Source organism: Chiloscyllium plagiosum, unplaced genomic scaffold, assembly GCF_037043375.1.
Source record: "Chiloscyllium plagiosum isolate Xiang-an unplaced genomic scaffold, Cpla_swu_hap1 HiC_scaffold_22, whole genome shotgun sequence".
Classification (NCBI taxonomy): Eukaryota; Metazoa; Chordata; class Chondrichthyes; order Orectolobiformes; family Hemiscylliidae; genus Chiloscyllium; species Chiloscyllium plagiosum.
Window position 1 is genome coordinate 26,545,827 of NW_028270160.1, and position 13,959 is coordinate 26,559,785.

The window sequence follows — 13,959 nt, forward strand, 5'->3', positions numbered from 1 at the left end:
CATGAAAATAACACTACTCCCTTTCCGAAGTCCTCATTTTTCTTTTCTCCAGTCTCAACTTACAGTCAATTTCTTAGAACTATAACCAATCTCAACTTATTTCACTAGTTCAGGTCTTATCAACTCAATTACATGTGTTTGAACATAAAGCAGTGAGGTGACTCAATCGAAAGTGAAACAGGAACAAACAGGTTAGGTGCTGGGCCAAAAAATAAATTTTTACATAATTAGTTGGATTGGGTGGAAGAACATGGAATCAAGGAAATTTTTAATTTAAAATAACAGTCAGCCACAGAAACGGAGAAATACAATTGGGTAGAACTTCAACAGAATCAGGATGGCGAGTTCCAGTGGGAGTCTCGAAGCAGAATTTAAACTAACACCACGCAGTGAAAGAAAGGTCACCCTCTAGGTCTTTTCGCCATTATGTCCAAGGGTCTGTTAACTGATAGAAACCATCATAGCTGGTATAGATATATAAATCGTCATATTTAGCAAAATGTACCAAACTTGCATTGGGATTTAGTCACACAAGGGTACAAAGTGCTCAGCAAGGAATGTGATATTTTGATGGTACTTTCTGTAATTTCCAACTTGAACTGTTTTGGAATATACTTGCCAATAATTTATGAAAAGCATATTTTTACAAATAAAAACAGTTGATCCATACAACCACTTTTGTTATCAATACTCCACATTAATAAGATACCATAGAATAGTCATCAACTCAAAGAATTAGATTATGACAGTATTATTGCCCTGCAAACCCAAACATTACAATACAAATTAGCCAGGCAAGTTAAAATAGAATACTTAAATAACCAAATTTGGTTGCATGTAAAAATGCATCATATTTTCACATCCACAACAATATTAAATGAATTACTTTACTAGCAAATAATGCCTGTGATGAAAATAGCAAGTCTCCTTTCACCCAACATGGAAATTTGTACAGAAAAGCACAAGATTGAATGTTCACCAATTCTGGTTTTCCAGCAGATATATTCAAAGGTGTGCAATACTGGATGCAACAGTTAATTACTTCAACTCTGAAATCATGAAACAGTCTGATTTTCTAAAGGCATCAGATCCTGTAGAAAACACATATGGAAGGCATCCCACAGGTCTACTTGGGAACAGATTTGTAATTGCTGGCCTGACATGGAACTGGAACTTGCAGGTGTTCTCGTAATATTACCCTTGTTTAAAAAAGCACAAAGGAATGTTTGAGCAAGAAACAAACTACAAAAAGGTATTATAAGTGTCTAAAGTCAAAGCCAAAATGTGTCGGGGTTGACATTAAACTCAGATTAAGATCTTCAATCCATTCGAAAATGTTCTAAAAGAAAAATACTGCCTAAAAAAGGAAATTTCAGCCAAAGCATTTTTGCAAGTGTGACTCATGGCAGCCCAATGCTCACATAATCTTCCACTCAACATCTCATCAATTTTACAACCAGTCACTTCAGTGTCCATCTCATGAAGTCTCACAGCAGAAGAGGTGGAAATGCTTGTGCCGTTGGGACTTTGTAACGTTCATACCACTGACTATGTTTAAATCCCAGATGTATAGCACATCAGATCCTGCAAGTCAGGATCTGCCCTTCACACTTGGTCCTGCACTATCATCCCCCCAAGGAAATAACCCAGAAAGGTAAGTTAGTTGCTAGCACCTGGAAGTACTAGGGGCGGGGTGGAGGACAGGAGGCCTATACTATACCCTGCTAATCAGCACAGGGGGCCACACCACTAGATACAGCCTGTCTGGGATAAGATTGCAAGCCAGGTCAGTGCAATGCCCCACAGGAACACAGTAAACAGCTTTGCAGGAAAGAGGTTAATGATCCTCCGCTCCCTGCTAAGATGAGTATCACCATCTTCTCTCTGCCAACTCACACTAGGGTCATCAGTCACTCTGACTCTGAATCGCATCTCATCATGGCTTGTGGAATACAACTCCCGTTATTGCAGCCTTTATGTCCATTTAACAGCTCTCACTACCACGTCCTTCTGAACACCTAACCTTCCTGTTCTGTGTATCCTACTTACTCGCTGGACATCTTACCTTCTCTCTTCTTCCAGCACCATTAACTGATTTTCCATCCACTATCATTACTGTCAGTCCCTCCCCTTGTCTCATTACAGGAAAGATTGTTATTCCGCTGCTATCTTCCTCCCTCCCTCCATCCATCCCACCCCACATGCAGTGTTTGTCAAATAAGCAGCTTGTAGAAGCTGTAGGTGAGACATTGATGGATCTTGTTACTGCACAGCAACATGCTCACCTTCTTAACTGTTCAGAACAATAACAAGCTGCCCCTTAAAAGCAATAAAAGGCAGAGGCTGACAGTCTCAGAATAAGCACAAAATAAGCATGAGATGCACGTGGTGTCCATGTATTCAAGGCAATCTAGCAGAAACACGCAAATCCTCAGTGTCTCGGACATCCAAAGTGAAGTCCTGAAGTGTGGATGTCGTGTATGAGATTGTCGAGATCTGCTGTGTGCGTGGTTTGGCATTGCTGAGTTATTTGGAGAAAGGGTGGAAGAGGACAGTGTCCATTAAGCATGCAATGACATTGTAGTGAAGACCAAATTGAATGAAGGACCTGAACAGCAAATGGGAAACTGCTGCTGCTGCCACCAGGCTACACTCTTTCATGCCCGAAATTGGCAACATCTAATTTTTTCAGTGAAGGAGATGAGAATGGGGGCTGCACAGACGCAAGACCAGTTAAGCTATTAATGACATACAAATGACTGAAAGGCAGTCATTGCTCATTAGTGAGATTCTGAACTCGCCTTTTACAATACTGGGAAGGTGGTGTGGTGAGGAGGTAATTGGAAAAAGTCTCAATGTCTAGGTTCTGCTTTTTTTCAAACACGCCATATTTTTCACCATTGTCCACACTGCTCAAGCGAATAGAAAATTCTGCTTATGCAGAGTTATTTGTTGATAATAATGTAATCATCAGCATTGAGCAATGATCTTATTTGTAAGGCGTCTTAAATATTTTATGTACTTACTGAACTTCAACTTGTTGAATGGCTTGACAACAGTGGATAATGCAACATCAAAAACAGCCTCAAATTACAAAACAGTCACAGCGCAGAATGCAAATGTGCCTTGTCAAGCCAAAAGAGATTCTCAGCAACAGTATTTTAGTTAGTCTCACTCCTCTGCCCTGCCCTGTAGCCTTGCAAACTTCTCTTCAGGTGCTTATCCAATTTTCTTTTGAATATTCCCTTTTGGAATCATTGTTGTGAAACTGTTGCAAACTTGGATAGCTGCAATCATATCAGTCCTTGAAAGCTCAATACACACATGCACATACACTTTTGGCAACTGCTTGTGCGGTTTTTCATAATCTCTAATGATATGCTTGTAGAGGAAGCCTTATCAGAGCCAGTTTTCTTAAAAAAGTAGCAAGGATTCCTGATTAAAATTTTAACATCTTTTCATTTTGTAACATTCTGTACATTCAAGTTTTGTGAATATTTTAAGAGTGCTTATGGGATAATGAGGGGCACGTGAATGAGCACTGTATCAATATTTAAGGGCTTTCTTATATTAGAACTCCTGCCTCTACAAATGGTAACTGGAGTTCCTCTCAGTTCCAAAAAATATTTATGATTTTGTTAGTTTTTAAAACTGTTGCCACCAACACAAGGCAAATAGCATACAATTATTTTAAAGGAATAAATGGATTTGGTGATATGGCTAGAAGAAGATTAGGCATGCATGCATGAAGCATAAACTCTGACAAAGAATTGCTGACAGTGATGTTGAGTTTCTGCACTTTAAATACTAAGTACTAAGTTTTTAAAAAATGTTGTGCTGACATTAATTTGATAACTGGCTAATTGTTTTCAAATTAATCTTTAACAAAACATTTCATTTGAGAGATGAATGCCATCTGAATGCCACCTCCAGAATTAAACGCCAAAATTACTCAGAACAAAATTTGTTTGCCCCACTAGTGATGGAGAGATCAGAGGGAAGAAAGGATCGCAAATGAAACCATGAACATGTACTACAATTGTTGCACATTTTGAGATAAACATCATTTTGTTACAGCTGTGACATGTAATTTCAGGGCAGCAAGATCCAAAAATAAATGAACGGCCACATAATCTGCATTTGCTATTAGTCAGAATAGCGCACTGGTATCATGGACTACTTCCTGAACACTGTATTTCCCCATCTCCCACTTCCACTGTCCAACCACTCAGTGTTGCACTTAATGTATACAGTACTAGGTTATGAGCTCAAGTAGCAGATGAATTCACAATTGTGACTCAGAGGTAAATGTGGCTTACTCAGCCAAAATACTGCCTACAGTCTCCACTTACAGCCTTAGAACAACTGCTACTTTAAAAGAAAGTACTCTGCTATTATTTGCTGCTGCTTCACAAATCTAGATGGAACCAGTTATTTAAGATTCATATTCTTGAATTGCATATTGTCTATTAGCAGAATTGTGCCATCAATACTCTGAACCTTATCTGGATTTGCTATTTTTCAACCAATTTTCCCTTGAAACACTTCAATGCTAACTCCTCTTGTTCTTGAGCCAAAAAACAATCCTGAAGCAGTAGAATAACACCATTATTTAACAAACCTTCACATCATTTAATATTTTCCAGAATTAAAATCTGAATACACTAACATTCCTCAAAATTCCTGAAATTTTGTGTATTCCAATGGATGCACATCAGGAGGTATGCTCACTTGTTTCATTTACAAAGTTTACACTTGCTAAGAAATTGTGTGATGGAATCTAGTGCCAGCATCAAAAGTTCCTGGATAAACTGCAACACAAGGTGGCTAAAGCTCACTCATCAAGCCTTGAAAGAACAGCTTCCCCTATCTTTTCCACTGCGTGCATCCAGACTCATGTAACACAAGAACCTTCATATGTTTAAACCACTGATTTGAGATAGCTCTTAAACCCAGGTACCATATGTGAAAAAGACAGTGCATTCTCATTGCAATGACCAGTCCTGGATCTACGTGGTAGCTTTGGATTTCACACGGCATACTGTAATGCATGACAGCACTAAAATCAGGCACAACCTGTGCTCTCACGTGTTAGATGTAACAATCTACTTATAGGTGCTAATATAAACCAGTTCCACTTCTCTGGCTGGTTGGAGTTTGCATCTGAAATGCAAAACGTAACTCAGGAATAGACTTCCTCAGATTTGCTGCAAATACAGTCCAGCACTTCTACTTGTGAGGACTCCACAATGTGAGGGTGACATCAGTATATCACACTCCTATCAGGATAAACCAATCATTTTATATTTGATTAGAACATTGAATTATTATTTGAATGCTGGAGAAGTCAAGAGATCAGCCTTTATGACATGGGATCAGTTAGTTCAGTTGGCTGAGCAGCTGGTTTGCAATGCAGAGTGATGTCAACTGAGAGGGTTCAATTCCTACAATGACTGAGGTTACCATGATGGTCCCACCTTCTCAATCTTGCTCCTCACCTGAAGCATAGTGACCCTCATGTTAAGCTCACCACCTGTCCCCTATTTCTTCTAAGAGAACAGCTCTTGTGGGCGGCACGGTGGCACAGTGGTTAGCACTGCTGCCTCACAGCGCCAGAGACCCGGGTTCAATTCCCGCCTCAGGCGACTGACTGTGTGGAGTTTGCACATTCTCCCCGTGTCTGCGTGGGTTTCCTCCGGGTGCTCCGGTTTCCTCCCACAGTCCAAAGATGTGCAGGTCAGGTGAATTGGCCATGCTAAATTGTCCGTAGTGTTAGGTAAGGGGTAAATGTAGGGGTATGGGTGGTTTGCGCTTCGGCGGGTCGGTGTGGACTTGTTGGGCCGAAGGGCCTGTTTCCACACTGTAAAGTAATCTAATCTAATCTAAAAAGCTCTATGGTCCTAATTTAACCTATCACATGACAACAATGAAAAGTCATTCCCAGAGGCTTACATCAGTTTCTAAAAAGAAAATCAATATCATCAGTTAAATGCTGAAGAAATGTAAAAGTTAAAAAGGGACATCATTGTTTAGACTAGGTGGAAGTGAGTACTGCAGATGCTGGAGATTAGAATCAAGATTAGAGTGGTGCTGGAAAAGTACAACAGATCAGGCAACATCGGAGGAGCAGGAAAATAGACGTTTCTGGCAAACTCCTGATGAACTCCTGCTCCTTGGATGCTGCCTCCCCCATCATCAGTTAGAGTCAATTCACATTACTTGTTGGACTTGAGTGAACCTACTATGGCTCGTTATATTAATTTGCACAAGTACAAGCTGGTGTCAAGAAACAGTGAAAGTGAGCAAGAAAGTTACAAAACCTCAAGATTGCTCAGCTCCAATTTTACAGTTTATGATTAATTTTTTCTGAAGTCAAAGTTTCTGTAATTAAAAACATGAATGACATCTATGACTGCATATGCAATGATGACTGACCACAGATATTGCCAACTTGTCTTCTTTTCAAGCAGCTTTTACCAAATCACACAAACTTCTTACCTCACCATTACATTGAAAGGAAACTTTAGTTACCCAACCTCCTCCCCCACTCATTTTTATTCCTACTGCCCCAAGTTTCAGGCATCTACTTCAAAATTCATTTTGTCTGCAGCTAAACAAAAGCAATACCACAGCTAGACTTTTTTTCCTCATGCCACTGCGATAAATAGGGTAGTTCCACCCTGAAGTAACAATTCCACATTGCTTTCATATCTGCTTATCTCCATTGTTTCTTTGGTGACCGTCTCTTATACATATGCACGTCATCTGTGCTCCTTGATTAACTGATTGGATGCCTGGGTCTGTGGGATCTTCGAACACAATTATGTGTACTTTTGTTTTTACCACACCCTTATTCCCACTATAAAATGGTTTGATTCATTGCAATAATCTATCCAATCACAAATTGCCAGCCTTTTTCCATATTAGTTCGAAGTCCATTCAGAAGCATAATCAAACGTTCAAATGAAATTCTGAAAATATAAATCAACCTTAAATTAGTCTACAAGGAATCAAGTAAATTGCATATTCATTCTTTTTTTTTTAAATAGTTGGTGGAAGTTTTGACCACGTTTAGCCGAATAAAGGAAAACCAAATCTTGACAGCCAATTGGATACATGTTATTCATACAAAGGCCTTTATTTAATAACTGGAACATACATACTAGTTTTATTGTAGCCATCAGAGAGTTAATGCATAAAAGGTCTCTCTGTTGCAGCTTTCTTAACTATGCAGCTAGGTCAATTTTAACAACTATCGAGTGCAGGACTTTCTAGTCCAATTGCTTATCAAATGAATTTATACAGAGAAAGCCAAAAGGAAGATAGGACCTCGACTCACTGCAGATTTGATTTATAATTTCATATTGCAGTCAAATCTGCAAGTAAAATCAGAGTCCATAGCAAAAGGCACTGAGGAAAAAAATAAACAAAATCAAGAAAATTCCAAAGCCTGCTGATCTGCTTTCTGAGGTTTAACTTTATTACCAACGCAACTTATTTTTCCTCATTTCTTTACCTGAACCACATGTTTTATGTGTCTGCATTTTAGTGTTGCTAGTCTGCACAACATGTAATTTTCAATTATGTTAAGGCATAACAAGATCACTGCCTGTAGTGCCTTGTGAGTGTGAGGAAATGAGACTCAGCCCTACTGCAGAGAGAGATAACCAAAACCAGATGGGCACAAGCAGTCCTACAGAGTTACGTAGTAGTAACCACCTCACAAACAATTCACTCACACAATGGAAACAGACGCCAGATAATTGCTGAGGCCCCATGCTTTCTGCACATAGCATATAGCGTTAAATTCTAGACTAGAAAAGTATGAAGGAAACACAGGTCAAGAGGTTTAATGACAAATTTGCCATGAGCAGAAATATTTCTATAAAGCTAAACTGGATTTCCTATCAGTCCAGGTCAAAAATATATTTAAGTACCAAAATTATTTATTCTTCAACTGCTCCTTCCCTCAAGTACACAGAAAAATATCTTTCAAAGAGTCCAAAATGTAAATCTAAATTTACACAAAGGCATGAAATGATCTATATAAACTTTGTGTTTTAAGAATTTTGGGTACTATAGACCACATATTTTGTTTTTAACTACTGTTTGGTACAATTATTTATTTCAAGTTACAGGAGAATTCGCGAGCCATTTTAATACAACAGGCACTCGGGAGTCTGATTCAGTGACCTGATCAACATTCCAGCCTCACCTTTAGTCAAAAGGGTGTATCACTCACTACCTGTTCACCAAACTACCCAGAAAGAGACCCTGAGGTTTACGCACTTAAACTAAACCTCTTTTCATAGAATAGAATAGGAGCCCTACAGTGTGGAAACAAGCCATTAGGCCCAAGTAACCCACCCAGACCCAATCCTCTATAATCCCTAGTGGAGGATTAGAACAGAGAATTTCAGAGTATAATTAGAGAGGGGGAAAACATAACATTTTCTCTGTTATCTTTCAACATTTCATTACTTTGGGGTATACAAGTGGATATAACAATGCTAAAATATATGCAATTTGAATGCAATTTTCCCTAATCCTTCCTACAACTTTCACATTTCTTGGAATGGAGTAGGAGACAATGTTCCATGGAAACATTGGCCACATTGTAGAGAAACCACTGCTATCTTAAGGGTTGCAGCAACACTGACATAATTAACAATAGAGATCAAGAAAGTACAAATAAAGTATTACATGTGATCTTAACCAAATCAAAATGGTCAGAATATTCTAATATAGTCTTATTATATGTCCAAGTTGCCATTAAAGATATAAGCCCTTAGTTTACAGTTTTGGTAACTGTTCTTTCCCCATGAGAGACCAGAATATTTGAAACATTTCCTGCTATAAATTTAGATTTCCAAAATTTGACTTTCTTAATACGAAAAGATTGCCAGGCTAAGCAATGCATTTCTGCTATCTAATTGTACACACTAAGCACACACAATTGAATGCATTGATCAGTAATAGGCACCCCAAATGCCAAGCAATGCTATATGCTTTTTCGCATCAGAGAGCGGCGGGAGCTGGGCGGAAGTGAAGGCAAGAGCGCAGAGCCGGTCGGGAAGGTAGGTGATTGTTATTTGAGTGGGTGTGTTCTAGATCCGAGGTCCTACAAAGTAGGGCCTCCCTCCTTCCCTCCTCCTCTAACCTAAATTAAAAGTCCACAGACTTGCCCCAAAAAGAGGGTCCAAGGAAGTTCCTGTGGATTGAAGAGTGAGGCTTTAGCTCAGGAGTCTCTGACAAGGAGGTTGAGTGAAGTGATTACGCCACAGTTGAAGAGGGTGAAGACATGACTGCCAAGCTGGTTCAGTGTGCTACATGCTTGATGTGGGAGGTCAACGACTCTGGTGTGTCTGGCTCGTATAAGTGTGGAAAGTGTGTGCACGTTCAGCTACTGACAGAGCAAATTGCAGCACTGATGAAAGAACTCGAGGACCTTAGGCTTATCCGAGAGAACGAGATCTTTCTGGACAAGACCTTCAGCGAAGTTATTACACCAATCGTACCAGAAGAGAACAGACGATGAGGAAGGCAGAGAGGAGACAGGTGCAAGAGACCCCGGGGAAAGTACCTGTCAGGAACAAGTTGAATCTTTTGGAAACAGTAGAGACAGATGACACTGCCAGTCCGCGAGGCGGCCAGATCTGTCAATCAAAAGTTGGCGTGGAGGCAGAGCGGAAGAGTCAGACATCGCACAGAGCCGTAGTAATAGGGGACTCCATAGTGAGAGGAACTGACCGGGGCTTTTGTGGCAGCAGACGGGACTTAAGGATGGTGTGTTGCCTTCCTGGTGCCAGGTTTAAAGATATCACAGACAGAGTGCAGGAAATCCTCAAGGACGAAGGTGAAGAGCCAGGGGTGGTGGTACATGTCGGCACAAATGATGTCAGGAAGAAGAGGAGGAACATACTACAGCGGGACTTCGGAGAACTAGGAAGAAGGCTGAAAAGCAGGGCGTCCAAGGTGGTTATCTCCGGTTTGCTTCCAGTTCCTCAGGCTGGTGAGGCCAGAATCAGGGAGATAATTGACTTGAACGTGTGGCTGGGGAACTGGTGCAGGAAGCAAGGATTTAAATTCTTGGATCACTGGGGTATGTTTTGTGGTAAGCATAAATTCTACAAGAGAGACGGTTTGCACCTGAATAGGTTAGGGACCAGCATTCTGGCAGGCAGGTTTGCTACTGCAACACAGCTATGTTTAAACCAAGTTGTTGTGGGGGGGGAAAGAGAGGTGAGGGGACGAACTGGATGTTTAAGAAGGAAATTGGAGGGAACGTTAGAACAAGGGAAGTCAAGAAAGACAACTGTATCAATGAGGCAGAAAACTCAGAAAGGGACCATGCTGTAAGGTTGAGTGAAATAGGAGTTGATGGGAAGGGTGAGGGCAGTAACAAATTAAAAATACTATACATGAATGCACGAAGCAATAGAAATAAGATGAATGTTTGAGGTTTTTTGGAAATTGGCAGATACGATATTGTGGAGATAACTGAGACGTGGCTTCAAGTGGACATGGCCTGGGAAATGAATATTAAAGGCTACACGTGCTATCGTAAGGACAGACTGACAGGCAGGGGGGGTGGGGTGGCCATGTTGGTAAGGGATGATATTCAGTCCCTTGCGCGGGGGGGAACCTAGAATCAGGGGATGTAGAGTCAGTGTGGATAGAGCTGAGAAATTCTCAGGGTAAAAAGACCCTCTTGCGAGTTATCTGCAGGCCCCCAAACAGTAGTCTGGATGTTGGATGTAAGTTAAATCAGGAGCTGAAATTGGCCTGTCGCAAAGATGTCACTACAGTTGTTATGGGGGATTTCAACATGCAGGTAGACTGGGAGAATCAGGATGGTATTGGACCTCAAGAAAGAGACTTTGTGGAGTGCCCCAGAGATGGATTCTTAGAACAGCTGGTGCTGGAGCCGACCAGGGAGAAAGCAATTCTGGATCTGGTATTGTGCAACGAACCAGAATTGGTCAGGGACCTCGAAGTGAAGGAGCCATTGGGAAATAGTGATCATAATACAATAAGCTTCAATCTGCAATTTGAGAGGGAGAGGGTACAATTGGAAGTGACAATATTTCTGTTGAATAAAGGGAACTATGAGGGAGGAGCTGGCCAAAGTTCAATGGTGCAATACCTTAGCAGGGATGACAGTGGAGGAACAATGGCAGATATTTCTGTGTATAATGCAGAAGTTGCAGGATCAGTTCATTCCAAAAAGGAAGAAAGATCCTAGGAGGAGGCATGGGTGGCTGTGGCTGATGAGGGAAGTTAAGAAACATATGAAGTTAAAAGAGAAAAAGTACAACATAGCAAAGATAAGTGGGAAAACGGAGGACTGGGAAGCTTTTAAAGAACAACAGATGATTACTAAGAAGGAAATATGCAGAGAAAAAATGAGGTACGAGGGTAAACTGGCCAATAATACAAAGGAGGGGATAGTAAAAGTTTTTTTTAGGTATGTGAAAGGCAAAAAAATGGTTAAGACTAAAATTGGGCCCTTGTAGACAGAAACAGGGGAATATATTACGGGGAACAAAGAAATGGCAGAAGAATTAAATTGGTACTTCAGATCTGTGTTCACTGGGGAAGACACAAGCAATTTCCCTGAGCTAACAGTGGCTGAAGGACCTGAACTTAAGGGAATTTATATTTGCCAGGAATTGGTGTTGGAGAGACCGTTAGGTCTGAAGGTTGATAAGTCCCTGGGGCCTGATGATCTACATCCCAGGGGACTGAAGGAGGTGGCTCGAGAAATCGTGGATGTGTTGGTAATTATTTTCCATAGTTCGATAGATTCGGGATCAGTTCCTACGGATTGGAGGGTGGCTAATGTTGTACCACTTTTTAAGAAAGGTGGGAGAGAGAAAACAGGAAATTATAGACCAGTTAGTCTGACCTCAGATGCTGGAGTCTATTATAAAGGATGAAATTACGACACATTTGGATAGTAGTAACAGGATAGGTCAGAGTCAGCATGGATTTATGAAGGGGAAATCATGCTTGACTAATCTTCTGGAATTTTTTGAGGATGTAACTCTGAAGATGGACGAGGGAGATCCAGTAGATGTAATGTACCTGGACTTTCAGAAAGCTTTTGATAAAGTCCCACATAGGAGGTTAGTGAGCAAAATTAGGGTGCATGGTATTGGGGGCAAAGTACTAACTTGCATTGAAAGTTGGTTGGCTGATAGGAAACAAAGAGTAGTGATAAACGGCTCCATTTCAGAATGGCAGGCAGTGACCAGTGGGGTACTGCAGGGATCAGTACTGGGACCGCAGCTTTTTACAATATATGTTAATGATATAGAAGATGGTATTAGCAATAACATTAACAAATTTGCTGATGATACTAAGCTGGGTGGCAGGGTGAAATGTGATGAGGATGTTAGGAGATTACAGGGTGACCTGGACAAGTTAGGTGAGTGGGCAGATGCATGGCAGATGCAGTTTAATGTGGATAAATGTATGGTTATCCACTTTGGTGGCAAGAACAGGAAGGCAGATTACTACCTAAATGGAACCAATTTAGGTAAAGGGACAGTACAGAGAGATCTGGGTGTTCTTGTACACCAGTCAATGAAGGTAAGCATGCAGGTACAGCAGGTAGTGAAGAAGGCTAATAGCATGCTGGCCTTCATAACAAGAGAGATTGAGTACAGAAGCAAAGAGGTTCTTCTGCAGCTGTACAAGGCCCTGGTGAGACCACACCTGGAGTACTGTGTGCAATTCTGGTCTCCAAATTTGAGAAAAGACATTCTGGCTATTGAGGGGGTGCAGCGTAGGTTCACGAGGTCAATTCCTGGAATGGTGGGACTACCTTACACTGAAAGACTGGAGCGACTGGGCTTGTATATCCTTGAGTTTAGAAGACTGAGAGGGGATCTGATTGAGACATATATAAGATTATTAAAGGATTGGACACTCTGGAGGCAGGAAACATGTTTTCGCTGATGGGTGAATGCCGAACCAGAGGACACAGCTTAAAAATAAGGGGTTGACAATTTAGGACAGCGATGAGGAGAAACTTCTTCACCCAGAGAGTGGTGGCTGTGTGGAATGCTCTGCCCCAGAGGGCAGTGGAGGCCCAATCTCTGGATTCATTTAAGACAGAGTTGGATAGAGCTCTCAAGGATTGTGGAATCAAGGGTTATGGAGATAAGGCAGGAACAGGATACTGATTAAGGATGATCAGCCATGATCATATTGAATGGTGGTGCAGACTCGAAGGGCAGAATGGCCTACTCCTGCACCTATTGTCTATTGAAACTATTTCTCTTACATCCCTGTAGACAATAAGATGCAGTCTTATTTATGTCTAACATGCATGCAAACCTGAATGTGTACAAACTGAAATAAGAGTGATACGAAATGAGATATCATTGCCTATGTAGATGGTGCCAACTGATCTTCCAGATGGCTGCTAGAGAATGTACTTTACTCTTCTTCTAAGTATTACCAATAAATTCATAAGAGAAGTTCAAGATTCCTTTGTAGTAGATGCATGCTGGAACTTAAGTGTTCCCTTTTATGCTACAATCACACAAATCAGCACTTAATGCCCCATTTATAATGGGTCAAAAATCACATGACACTTGGTTATCGTCCAACAGGTTTATTTGAAAACACAAGCTTTCAGGGCATCGCTCTAGCATCTGAAGGTTGAGCAAGGCTTCAAAAGCTCATGTTTTCAAATAAACCTGTTGGAGTATAACGTGGTGTTATGTGACTTTTGACCTTGTCTAGCACAATCCAACACCAGCACCTTCACATCACGACTGCCATTTATATTACAATCGATATTAATGATGTGCTATGCTTCATTTATGTTGTTGCCATCCTGAGGTTCGATGACCCTTTGTGCTAAATGTGCAATTAGAACCTTGGAATTATATTAATTATATTGCACAGTACAGCAATAGAGAAATACATAAATTTTAAAAGTGCACA

General features: G+C 40.8%; 1 protein-coding gene across 19 annotated transcripts in view; it reads right to left on the reverse strand.

The window, feature by feature from the left end:
• The window catches only part of tcf7l2 (transcription factor 7 like 2), a 199,154-nt gene that overhangs the window by 113,219 nt on the left and 71,976 nt on the right, over window positions 1–13,959 (reverse strand). The window lies entirely within an intron of this gene.